At 46.4% G+C, this 13,531-nt stretch overlaps 1 protein-coding gene across 4 annotated transcripts in view; it reads left to right on the forward strand.

Moving 5' to 3' along the window:
* ptprua (protein tyrosine phosphatase receptor type Ua) overlaps positions 1-13,531 on the forward strand; it is a 155,832-nt gene that overhangs the window by 67,033 nt on the left and 75,268 nt on the right. The window lies entirely within an intron of this gene.

Genomic DNA, 13,531 nt, shown 5'->3' on the forward strand with positions numbered 1-13,531 from the left:
ATTAAATGGCCTTTTTGTGATTTCTTCATTGACACAATTATTCAACCCCTTTACGACTACCACTCCTAAGAACAGAGGTTCATTCCAGTGTTTTCCATCAGGTATTGAAAACATCTGTGGATGTCAACGAGCAGCAATCAAGCATGATAAGCACCAATTAGGCAGATTTAAAAGGACTGTGATACTCAGCTCCTTCTAGACATCTACTGGTGTGTTTCCAAGCATGGTGAAGGCAAGAGAATGGTCCCAGAAGACAAGAGAAGAGGTTATTGCTCTTCACAAGAATGGCAATGGATATAAAAAGATTGCGAAGTTGTTAAATATTCCAAGAGACACTATCGGAAGTATCATTCGCAAGTTCAAGTTAAAGGGCACAGTGGAAACGTTACCTGGTCGTGGCAGAAAGAAGATCCTGACCGCGACTGCTGTGCGCTACCTGAAGCGTAATGTGGAGAAAAATCCCCGCGTGACTGCTAAGGAACTGAAAAAAGACCTGTCAGATGTGGGCACTGAAGTTTCAGCTCAGACAATAAGGCGCGCACTGCATAACGAAGACCTCCATGCCAGAATGCCCAGACGCACCCCCTTGCTGACTCCAAAGAACAAGAAAAGTCGACTGCAGTATGCCAAAAGTCATGTGGACAAGCCACAAAGGTTTTGGAACAGGTTTTGGAAACTAAATTAGAACTGTTTGGGACAATGGACCAGCGCTATGTTTGGAGAAGGAAGAACCAGGCTTATGAACAAAAGAACACCTTGCCTACTGTGAAGCATGGCGGGGGGTCAATTATGCTTTGGGGCTGTTTTGCTTCTAATGGTACAGGAAAGCTTCAACGTGTGCAGGGTACCATGAATTCCCTTCAGTACCAGGAGATCTTGGAGGAAAATGTGATGGAGTCAGTCACAAACCTGCGGCTTGGGAGACGTTGGACCTTCCAACAGGACAATGATCCGAAGCACACATCCAAGTCCACTAGAGCATGGTTGAACATGAAAGGCTGGAACATTCTAGAGTGGCCATCGCAATCACCAGACTTAAATCCAATTGAGAACCTCTGGTGGGACCTAAAGAAGGCAGTTGCAGTGCGCAAGCCTAAGAATGTGACTGAACTGGAGGCTTTTGCCCATGAAGAATGGGCTAAGATACCCATAGGTCGCTGCAAGACACTTGTGTCAAGCTATGCTTCACGCTTGAAAGCTGTCATAACTGGAAAAGGATGTTGTACTAAGTACTAAAAAATAATGTCACTAGGGGGTTGAATAAAACTGATAATGATGTGAGCACAGTAAAGACATTTGTGGTTATTCCATCATAAATATTATGTTATGTTTGTCTAATTTATAAGTGCCTCTTTGATATAATTGTAAATAAGATGACTGAAATGATCAAAATCAATGTCAAACTGGCCAAAACACTTTATTTCAGTGGGGGTTGAATAAATTTGATCACAACTGTACTTGCTGTGGACTCATTCTATTGCACCCATCTGTTCTTATCCACCTCTCTCTTTCTTTCTCTCCCCTCCCTGCCTCTCTCTCGCTCTTGCACCCCCCCCCCCCCCATCCATCCTGCTTCTTTTCCATTCTGTCATGGATTAATTGGATTGGTTGACCCATTTCCAGTTTGTGGCTGCTCTCGTCCAGCCCCTTTCTGGTGTCTGCGTGCACTTACGCGGGGCCTCGTCACTGTGGCAGGAAAAGTGTGCATTTGTGTGTGTTTACGTGTGTGTGCACGTAACTCCTTAACGGCCCTGTCCTTTTTCTCCCTCCGCTCTCTGCGACCCCCTGCAGAGCATGGCATCAGTCAGCAAGCTTCACACACACACACACACACACACACAACGGCCCTTGGGGAGCGACTGTTACTGGCTGTCAGCAGGCACAGTGAAGGAACAGAAGGGAACTTTTAAACTTGTCCCCATAATGTATGAATAAATTTAGAAAACATTAATTCAGCTTTTCTTGCCTCCCCCCAAAAAATTAACATTCAGTGTCGCATGTTATTGACTTTGATAGTAAAAAAGTTTTCTTGACATTTACGTTGCATATTTTGTACGTTTTGTACATTTTTGTGCGCACATATAGATATGTGTATCATGTCTGTGTATTACACACACCATAACCACTCAGTGCACACACCTCTCCTGCTCACAGGGTTGTTCAGACATTCTTCTTCTTGTGACTGTCTGTACATAGCAGGCATGCGTATATAAAGCAGTGCACTGATGTACGGGCCGACCAGACAGCACTGCCCTGCTGGGCCAGATCTTCATTCCAATTTGCTGTCTCTTGACCGTTCATCCCAATCCGACATTTTTATGCCGCGCTCTTCATGAATGCAATAATGTGTGTGCCACAATGCTTCATAAAACCAGCTGGCGCTTTGAGTTTTTAATCTTGGCGACTCCGTCCCCGTGAACCCTTGTTACGCGCAGGACTCAACTTTTAATTACCGGAGCCCACTGTGCAGATTTGCATCGCGGCGCCCGAGTCGATTCGCCCGCGGCCCCCGTCGCGGATCTAAGGATTAAGGGGTTAAGGGAGCTCTTCCCCTCGACGCTTGACGGTTTTTTACCGGTTTACGAGATCGGGGAACGACGCACCTCCCTATTCCGTCTCCACTCAGACTCTTCTTATGCTGATTTCTGACTACTGGTTTTAATTTCCAAGCTTCATTCGTGTCAGAAGCGTGGGGTGTGAATTACGCAGCGGGGGATTACCGGGCCCAGTTTTAACCCATGGGAGGCATGACGGTGGTTTTTAAATGGGTAACGGTTTTGGAAACGCTGTTCGATCCATCCAATCTGCTTTCGCCGCGAGCCTTTTTTGCGCTGTCGCCGTCACGCTTTGTAGGTTTTGATTGGCCACCATCTATGTTAATGGGCCAATGGGGCTACGAAAGCGAGTTTGAAAAGTAAACAGCACGCCGAGCCGCTGCCAGGCCCGTGGGACCCTTCTTTGTGATTCGTCGGCTAATCCGTTGTCCCTCTATTCACAAGGGGCCGTTTAAATCTTAAATCACAGCTTATTCATTCAGCTAACCGTCCCCAGCTTGCAGTGTGAAACAGACACACACCAACTGTTGTGCTTTGTAACGTGGGCCATGTGTAGCTACAGAATGCTTTTAAACTCCTCAGGGCAAGTAACAGTGCACCCCCTAGTGGCCACAAATATATAGCCTGCAGTTTGTGCATCGTGCTGTACATGGGATATCTTTCTCACTATTACTAGTCAGGGCTCTGGTACTAATGTTCAGGGGTATGCCGTGTTTCCTAGGAAGCATCAATTGATTTAGAGAAGCTTTTATCCTCCAGTTTGAGCTTCGCGGATAAAAGATAATACACTCACTCACCACTTTATTACAAACTGCTTGCTTACACTCACCCTCCTTGGCTTTATTAGGTACACTGAGCTTAAAATTGCCCTTTAAAGGGTGCACATATACAGACTCTTGCCTGTCTGTTGCTGTGCGTAGCTGGACACCCCCATATACTGTGTTCATCACTGTTCAGTATGTGGTTACAGCACTGCTGATGACTGAATATAATTACAGTGGCAGACCATTGTCTGCAAAGCACTCTTAATAGCCTAGTAGTGGGATGAAGGCCTGCCTAAAGTGGCCATGTGATCAGGAACCCACCAACCACGGATGAAGAGTTCGAGGCTGACATTAATTGCGCGTGGCAACACTTGTGAGTTGTTTCTCGTAATTAAATGTCTTTAATGACATCACAGCGAGAGCTGCTGGACCAATCAGCTGTCTGTGTGCAGATATGTGGAGCAGAAGAAGGTTCCTGGAGAACAGATCTGGGCCGTTTTCTCTCCAGTCAACAGTCAAGCAGACGGATGGTGCTGCTATACTTCAGTTTTATCATTCTGTTTTCATTTAGCACACTGGGCCTGCAGCAGAGCTGTGAGAAGAGGAGGAGGAGGAGAGAAAGAGAGAGAGAGTATGTCTGTCTGAGTGTCTTTTTGTGTGAATGGAAACTATAAAAACACCTGAAGGCAACTTTGAGCAGATGGTTCTGATGGCTTTTGCTGCCAGAACTAGCATCTCTCTCTCCCTTTGTTTCTCTCTTTCTCTCTTTCTCTTTCTCTCCTCCTCCTCCTCCTCTTCTTCTTACAGCTCTGCTGCAGGCCCAGTTTTGTGAGGAGACTAATGAGGGACTTCTCCCCAAACCTGTATGCAGCCCGAATAACCTGGATTGGGCGGAGCATGCCTCCTCTGAGAGAGCCACACCCCTGTTGGCCAGCCCCTCCCTCTGCCCAGAAGGCCACACCCATGGCCCAGCCCCTCCCTCTGCCCAGAAGGCCACACCCATGGCCCAGCCCCTCCCTCAGCTCAGAAGGCCATGCCCATGGCCCAGCCCCTCCCTCAGCTCAGAAGGCCATGCCCATGGCCCAGCCCCTCCCTCAGCTCAGAAGGCCACGCCCATGGCCCAGCCCCTCCCTCAGCTCAGAAGGCCACGCCCGTGGCCCAGCCCCTCCCTCAGCTCAGAAGGCCACGCCCATGGCCCAGCCCCTCCCTCAGCTCAGCTCCCATCTGTTCTCCTTCTTTCTCCATCCTCCTTCCTTTCGCAGCCTCTCTACCCCAAAACATTAACTACACACAGAGAGCTAATTGCTGTGTGGGCAAATTGAACCTAAATCATGTCGTGTGGTGAAGTAATGCGGTTGCATTATGCTTGTAGGTCGTCTTCAAGCGGGACCCCTGATAGTGTTCTACCGAGCAAGTGCATTTGTGCTTAAGTTTCCACAGGCTTACCCTGGCGGTCCTGTGTTTGTGGTTTTGAGCCAGTCGAGTGGGGCCTGCACGGCGGCGGGGCTCGTGTGCGCTGTCCGCGTCTGTTCCCGCTCCAGCTAGCGGGCCCTCACGCTGCCTCGGCTTTTGACGAGGCTGGAACCCGGCGGGCTCCGGTCGGAGTGAGGTTCATCTCCTCCAGCCTGTGCGCCCGTCTGCCGCGCCACTCGTAACAGACAGACCTGCGAAGCGTGCGTCGTCCCCGGCGGAGCGCTGCAGCGCGGAGCAGCTCGCTTCTGCTTCAGAGTGACTTTTGGATGTTTTTTTTTCTTGTACATTTTTTCTTCCTTTTTTTAAAAGTCTAACTGTACCTGCACGTCTGCGTCGGTTCCATTTCCTCTGATTCTCGGCCTTTGAAGTCAACCGAAATGATTCCTCCGCGATTGCATCAATGCGCCGTTGCCTAAATGCCGACCAGGCTGCTCGCCGTGGGAACGGGGCTTAAGGAGCTTATTGAATTCTCCTGCTGTGAATGACTGCTGAAGCTGAGCAGCTCGCTAAGCCTTTCCACCTTAAAATAAATAAATATGTAAATAAATATTTAAATTTGAAAAAATTGAGGATGATTATCCAGAGGCACCCTGATCATGCGGCCCGGGTACAGACCATCCCATTCTCTGTGTGCCTGTTCTCTCCATCTTTTTTTTCTCTTTACCTCCTTTTCTCATTCATTCTTTCTTCTCTCCCACTTTTCATTCTTCCTGCACTTTCCATGCTAATGTCTGTGGCGAGACTTGGCCAGGGCCAGTAAAGCCTTTGCTGGTGGCCGTGTTCTTCCAGACAGCTTCTTACAGATGTCTAATCACCTGCCTTCTCACTTCTCCTCCTCTCCTCTCCCCGGTTCTCCTTTCCTCCATCTACCTCTCTGCCTGATTGTCTCCGGTGGCAGGCTTTTGTCAAAGCCATCTGTTAAATTGGCATACTTTCCCCTTGGGATCTGAGAGAGAGACGTATAAAGAGAGACAGGCAGAGAGAGAGAGAGAGAGAGAGAGAGAGAGAGAGAGAGAGAGAGAGAGAGAGAGAGAGAGAGAGAGAGAGAGAGAGAGAGTGAGAGACGGGGAGAGTCAGACAGGGAGAAAGAGAGTGAGAGGAGGAGAGGAGCACTCACTTTAAACGCCCCAGGAACAAAGAGAGATGGGGGAGAAAAGCCGTGACATCTGTGTTACATTCGTCAGCAAATCCACACGCTTCACTGTTTGGAAACATCCCTTACACGGAGACGTGGTGTTACTGCGCTGCGTGTTGGCTACAATCGAACACTTCAGGTCCATGTCAAATACAACACACCCACAGCTCTTTTTTGAGGCTAAGGTGATTATTGCTGCTTGTTCGACTATATACTGTATTTCACATGTACATATTTCTGTGAGTCACTCCTGATCTTATTATACTAATCATTATCAATATTTATTTTACATTACTGTACAATTTTTGCTAACTCAAAACTTTGATAGCACAAATGTACGAGACCCCAGCAATGTGTGTATGTGTGTGTGAGTGTGAGAGAGAGAGACACAGACAGAGAGAACATGAAAACAACATTGGCGTGTCAGTAGAAGCCCTGCCTCGCCCCTGCATGCTACCTAGTAATGTGTTATTGATTTCATTTCGTTTCTGTGGAAGGGCAGGTCTGGTATGCTCATTTAGACTTTACTCATGCACACTCCTCAAACGTGTGTGTGTGTGTGTATGTAGTGTGAGCTCACACCCTTATTCTCTGAAACACACACACACACACACACACACACACACACACACACACACACACACACCGCAGTGTCAGGAATGGGATTTATAGTCTCATATGTTAGGTACATCATTTCTAATGCAGGAGTGTGTGATTTACACCAGCCAACACTACATTGTCGTATCTCGTTGCTTATTTGATTTGCTGAAATGACTGGCTTGTATTTACCACCCCTGCAATGACTTATGCAGTACGTTACAGGTCCAGGCAGCAGCAATCGAGTTGGAAGAAGAATCTGAAAGGTGAATACTAGCCTTGTATGTGTTCGGTGTGTGTCGCGCGTTTGTATTCTCACATGTGCGAGAATATTGGTTCTGTCTTGTTCACTTAAACCAGATGAGAGAATCTTGTCTATTATGATCAAACGTTTCAGTCAGTCAAACCCGGCCTTTGAAGCACAGGAGAACTCGAGACAGCAGTGATTTTACTTGGCCTGTCTGGTCCCACCTCTGATACCACTGATGTTTACACACATGTACCGAGCAGGATTGCTTTGAGGTCAGCTGTGCCCCGCAGGACGAATATTGAGTTTTCCATGCAGTCATTACCAAAACAAAATTTTTGCAGGTCCTCGGTGCCCAGCAGGGGTTCGAATCAACCTCTCAGCTTAATAATACAATATTTCAGTGCTGACTCACTGAGTATTGTTGCTTTTTTGTTTTGTGATTCAATATAGTAATTAATATTTTGCGAGGAAAGAGATAGTCTGGCGGCTCCTCTGAAAAAAGGAAAACACAAGACATCTTTCAAAGTGTCACAATGGTGATTGATGAAAACCTTAAAACACATAAGATGATACAGATACAGACAGCGTGGCCTCACCGGTACGTCTCCTCATTCTGAGGAGCTTGGATCACAGCCAACACCGTGACACTAACACTTCCACTAACACTCTGACGAAGGCTAGCAGGCCCGTGGCGTACATCGGCACCCCGCCGCTAATGCGCTCCGTCCGCATGGGGCCTCGGCGGATTAGCCGTCGGCTGCATCCAGCCCCGCCCCCTCCCCGGTCTTTTAGCCCTGGTGTCAAGGGGACGCACCTGCCATTGTTCGCTGGTTGCTACGCAATATTTATGCCTAGCTGACACCGCTTAGCACATTCCTTCATCTCCCCTCGCATTACTGTGTAAACAGGAGAAGGGGGCACGCCCCTCAGATCCGATAAAGCCCGAACTGGCGTGTGGCACTCAAACGACACCCCACAGATCGGGTCAAGCTGCCAGATGGATGGGAAGTGAAAAAGACGTGGGGACGAACGACTCCAAAAGAGAGAAAGAAAGCAACGCGCAAGAGGGGGGTTATTCTCTCCCCTCGTCTCTCCCCATGATTCTCCTTGTACACCCCATTTGGCCTTCAAACATTATCTGAGGTGAGCATAGCTTGGGGCAGAGGCATAAATAAACAAAACCCAACCAAATAGTGGAACAAAGTGAGTGCTACGTTCTAAACAGCAGGCCGTACTTCTACGAGTCCGTGATGGAGGGAGAGACACGCGAACCCTCCGACTGGCAGAGAGGGAGAACAAGAGAGAGTAGGAATAGACTGACATGCATATATTAATCAAGGACGATTTGACATGCGAGCCACTGCAATTACTGTCAGAAAAGGCTGCTAGACTGCTAACCAGTGCTTATAAATGAATAAAAAAACAATGATACAAAACATTAAAAATGCACCCTGGTGCTTTCAACCAGCCTTTGTTTGTGCGAGAGGTGCAAAGGAACTTGTGCATCTTATTAATGGCACAAGAGCTCAGGAAAGGTTTAAGAGAAAATATGAAGATACAGTTCCCATGTTCCCATTCTCTCTCTTTCTCTATCTTTCTCTCTCTCTCTGCCATTCTCTCTCACTCTGTCCCTCTCACAGATATGCCACTGTGATAAAGTCATGTGTTGTGGCTGTGGATCTTTTTCTCTGTGGAATTCAGGGAGGCAGGGTTGGTCCTAATCTTCTAATGTATGTTTCCTCGTCCTTGGCCAGGGCACAGGGGAAATAGATGTGGCCTTATCAGCTTTTATGGATTTATGGAGAATATTTCTGCCCCAAGTATTTTTAGCTAAGTTTTTCCAGCTTTGCCTGTCTATCGTTCCTTTGGTTTTGCTCTTTCTTGCTCTCCTTTGAAAAGCATTTCCTTTCTCTCATTTTCTTGTGTCAGAAACACATGGAAGTCCCTATCTTCAGAACTGAGCAGCCATATTAATTGTTGATTAATTGTTATTAAAGATCTTCATCCGACTGTGATGTATTTAACCTATTGCCATTTATAAAATCCAGAATGCATCATGAGATGCATTCAGTTTGACTGGTTAACATTATTATTAACCTTGAGCAACTGTTGGCCAACTGTTTCTGCTGCCATCCTTTATGCTTGAATTGCTCTCACATGTTCATCTGCATGGATGTGACTCCTTCATGTTTTTCACATTCCTGCCTGGCTTAGATACTTGACAGACTGCGATCAATTCGTTAGTGTAAATTTTTCCGATGTTCAAAACCATGTGAGCTGGAGTCCCACAGGGCGATGTTTTAGGTCCCTTGTCTTTCTCCCTGGAAGCTTTTGCTGAGGCATAAAACCTTGAATGTCCAAAAAATGTCATCCCTCTAAATTCTGATAAAACATAATTTTTGGTGCCGGTTACTAAGTCTGCATGGAATAAGGTAGCTTTGAAAGAAAGAAAAAAAAACGTAATAATTAATGTTATGAAACTAGTACACTAGTACTACATTACTAGTAATATTACATTACTGCATTACAGCACTAGTCTACAACAGTGTGTTAGCAGGTAACACCTCTTGTCTCTTAGGAAAGATCCCACTGGCTAAGAAGGCAGCAGTACTTTTCCCTAATCTCACCAAGTTTGCACTGGCATCTTGTTAAATATAGCAGATACAGATCAGACAGAAGTTTCCGACACACTGAGTTACAGTTGTGCTTATTAGACTGGTGAAGTTATATAGTTCTAAGTTTGTTGTATATCTCTAACTCTAGCTCTGCTTTTTAATTTAATAATGATAATGACAATAATTCAGTGGGGTTAATAATGACCTAGATCAGGGGTCGGCAACCTATGGCACGCGTGCCACTGTTGGCACGGCTAGGCATAATCACTGGCACGCGGCACGCTAGACCAGCATCAGCAAAAAAAATAATAAATGAATATAAATTATTATATTAATGGATTATACTTTCACGAGTGACCGTAGCGCGCGACTCCGCACAATTCGCGCGAACCTGCGCGAGTGGCGCATCGACTCTCCCAGCATTCCATAGTGCAAGCCATCATACCCAGATATCATGACATCAGACATCACACCCAGATATCATGACATCAGACATCACACCCAGATATCATGACATCAGACATCACATCCAGACATTATGACATCAGATATCACTTCCAGACATCATGACATCCGACATCATACCCAGATATCATGACATCAGACATCACATCCAGACATCAGACATCACTTCCAGACATCATGACATCAGACATCACATCCAGACATCATGACATCAGAAATCATATCCAGACACCATGACATCAGACATCACATCCAGACATCATGACATCAGACATCACATCCAGACATCATGACATCAGACATCACATCCAGACATCAGACATCACTTCCAGACATCATGACATCAGACATCACATCCAGACATCATGACATCAGGCATCACATCCAGACATCATGACATCAGACATCATGACATCAGGAATCACATCCAGACATCATGACATCAGGCATCACATCCAGACATCATGACATCAGACATCACTTCCAGACATCATGACATCAGGAATCACATCCAGACATCATGACATCAGACATCACTTCCAGACATCATGACATCAGGAATCACATCCAGACATCATGACATCAGACATCACATCCAGACATCATGACATCAGACATCACATCCAGACATCCTGCAGATCCCCCTCCGTGGACTCCAACGTCTTTTGATTGGTCCGACCTGAACTTGAAATAATGATAATGTCAGAATATTAAAGAAGATTGCTAAAGAAGAAAAAAAAAGATGAATAATTAAACCACCACTATGAAGGTATTGATGTCTTCTCCAAGACACTGATCTCTGTCACTCTCTCCTCCTCTTCTTCTCCATACTCCTTTCATGTAGTCATCTACTCATGTAGTCTCCTCTGTTCTGACCTAATCTTAAATTCCTCTCCTCTCCTCTTCTTTGGTACCTCTGGGGGTAGCAGAATACGGGGTAAATTTCATTTAGGCCAGTGTCCCCTGAGCTCACACCCATCAGAGGAGCGCAGGAAGACACTGGAGAGGCGAGCCTGTGCTTGTGTGGGAGGGAACTGGGAAGAGAGGAGAGAAATCGATGGTTTCTGAGAAACGTGCTCGGCCCCTGCAGTAGGCCTGGTTCTGGAGAGCAGCGCGGCTCTCTCAGAACTGAGCAGAAGGGATGTGTTCGTGAGGAACGAATGTGAATCCTATCCAACACTCCTGAATCATTTACATGCTGTCTGTGATGTTTTGTGTGTTCCCATTGAAATAGACTGAAGTGAATCTATTGGGTTGTTAAGAACTGGCAGATAATTAAAGCTGTTGCGGTTGCTGTATTTGGGCATAATGTAATGATAAAGCATAATGATGCCGTTTGTTCATAGTAGTATTATTAGTTTATGTGACCACAGCATTGTGTCACGGTTAGCTCCTCCCCCAGCAGTCAGTAATGTATGTTTTGTTTTGTTAAACATGTGCAATCCTACTCCCTCCTCGTGTTTTGTAACCCAGCCTACTCGTTAACATATTCAGGTGTTCATTGGTTAGTCCTGTGTATATACACCCTATGTTTGGTCTAGTCTAGTGCTGGTCATTGTTTTTCATGCAGCCTGTTTTGCTGTCGTGTTTTGGTGTATTGCTCTGTGTTGTGGTTTCTAGTTGTTCGTTTGTGTTCGTGTCTTGGCTGTGTTTCATGTTCGTACTGATTTGACCCAAGCCTGATCAGGCAGTGAGGATTTAAAAACGGGCAAATCACCCCTTTCATCCACCATTTTACATCTTCTGTTTTCTGGCTGTTTGTGGTGCAACTGTGATGTCCTTACTACTGGATTGGTCATGCATACTAACCAGGTAGTCAACACGCATAGGCAGCCATGCACAAGGCTGTCTTTTAATATCTGCTGCTTGCACTGAGACCAGAGGTGCCTGTCTTGGAACGTTTTACAGGTCTGGATCCTTTCCGGGGCTTTGCGGTCTCTGGGCATGTGGCTCAGGAAGGGTTTAGCTGCTCCTGCATCTGCTGCGCTGTGGAGAACGCTGGTGTTCCATCACGTCGGAGCTGCTCTGTGGAGAGCGCTGGTGTTACAACACGTGAGAGCTGCTCTGTGGAGAGCCCTGGTGTTCCATCATGTCAGAGCTGCTCTGTGGAGAGTGCTGGTGGTACAACACGTGAGAGCTGCTCTGTGGAGAGCCCTGGTGTTCCATCACGTCAGAGCTGCTCTGTGGAGAGCCCTGGTGTTCCATCACGTCAGAGCTGCTCTGTGGAGATCGTTGGTGTTCCATCACGTCAAAGCTGCTCCGTGGGGATTGCTGGCACTCCATCATGTCACGCCTCCATCATGCACGCCCCTTCAACTCTTAGTTACACTATGCTTTTTGCCCTCTATATAATTACTGTCCAGACCCTCTCGGCTCCATACTGTTTTTCAGTTCAGATGTCAAGACTCTAGTCACCTTGGGAAATATGTCCGCCATCTGCCTCTCTTCTTTGCTGCCTTGTTGCCATATGTTACCCCCTCCCATGAATAATCTTGTGCCACGCTCGATGGACTTTTAAGCTCAGGAGGACTTCATAAACGCTCTACATTTGATTGCAAATGGCATGTAAGCAGGCAAATCCCTCCTGCAACAGCTTGCCTTCGACACTCACAAATTCCCCAGTCCCATGAACCTCAAAGTAAGCATACCTTGTGCACTCAGACAATCAAGAAACTTTTGATGCTACTTGTTTAGATTCTAATTTTAGCAGTGGGAGTGCTTTTGAAGTGCCTTGCACATTTAATTGTACTTGACATCTACCACCTGTTACGTCAGTTGTTTGAGATTTTCAATGTTGGCTTTTTTTTTCCTGTGGGGCTTCTGTTTTGAGCTTTGAGGAGAGACAAAGATTACACGATTATTCTGAGAAAGAGAGATGGAGAGAGTCGTAGAGAATAGAAAAGGATAGAAAACAATAGCCCCATAAAGTGAATGGGGATCTTAATCACATTACCTGCCACTGAGATAGAGTGAAAGGTCAGCTGGACCTGGACCAGGTTGAGTGTGTGTGTGTGTGTGTGTGTGTGTGTGTGTGTGTGTGTGTGTGTGTGTGTGTGTGTGTGTACATGTGTGCGCACACTTGCCCTCCTGGCAAACATTAGGACTTTAATAACTGTGTCAGTGTGATTAATGATGGAGAAGTGTAGCTGTCATCACTGTGCCAATTATACCTCCTCTCTATCACATTACCCACAATGCCCCCTGCCTTGCTCCAACTTCACAGCCATGTATTTATAAACACACAGGTCAGAAAGTGTCCGACAGACAGATTCAGAAAAAAGGACAATCAGACAGTCAGGATTTGTCCAATAGGCATACATCTATACAGTCCCTATTGCACTCGTGTTCGATGCACAGACAAACAGGCTGTCTTGCCAACCAATCAGGAGTATGTCGACAGACTGGCTAAGCTATGTAATACTGCTAGGCAGCCAATTATCTCTCCTTTGGAGTTCACTGAACATCTAAAGTGACTGGAATGTGACTCGAGCTTGTTATGATTCTCTCTCTGTGTCTCATAATCACAAAAGCACAGAACAGGCTTCATTTTGTGGATGGAATGTGTCATAACGTGAGCCGTCCTGCAGCTCAGTGCGGGACTCACGCGGGAGGCGTCAGAGTTCCTAACTCACTCCTCCACCCATTAGTCTCCACTCCCCTTAGGGGAGGTGAGGATG

This window comes from Brachyhypopomus gauderio, chromosome 6 (genome assembly GCF_052324685.1).
Source record: "Brachyhypopomus gauderio isolate BG-103 chromosome 6, BGAUD_0.2, whole genome shotgun sequence".
Classification (NCBI taxonomy): domain Eukaryota; kingdom Metazoa; phylum Chordata; class Actinopteri; order Gymnotiformes; family Hypopomidae; genus Brachyhypopomus; species Brachyhypopomus gauderio.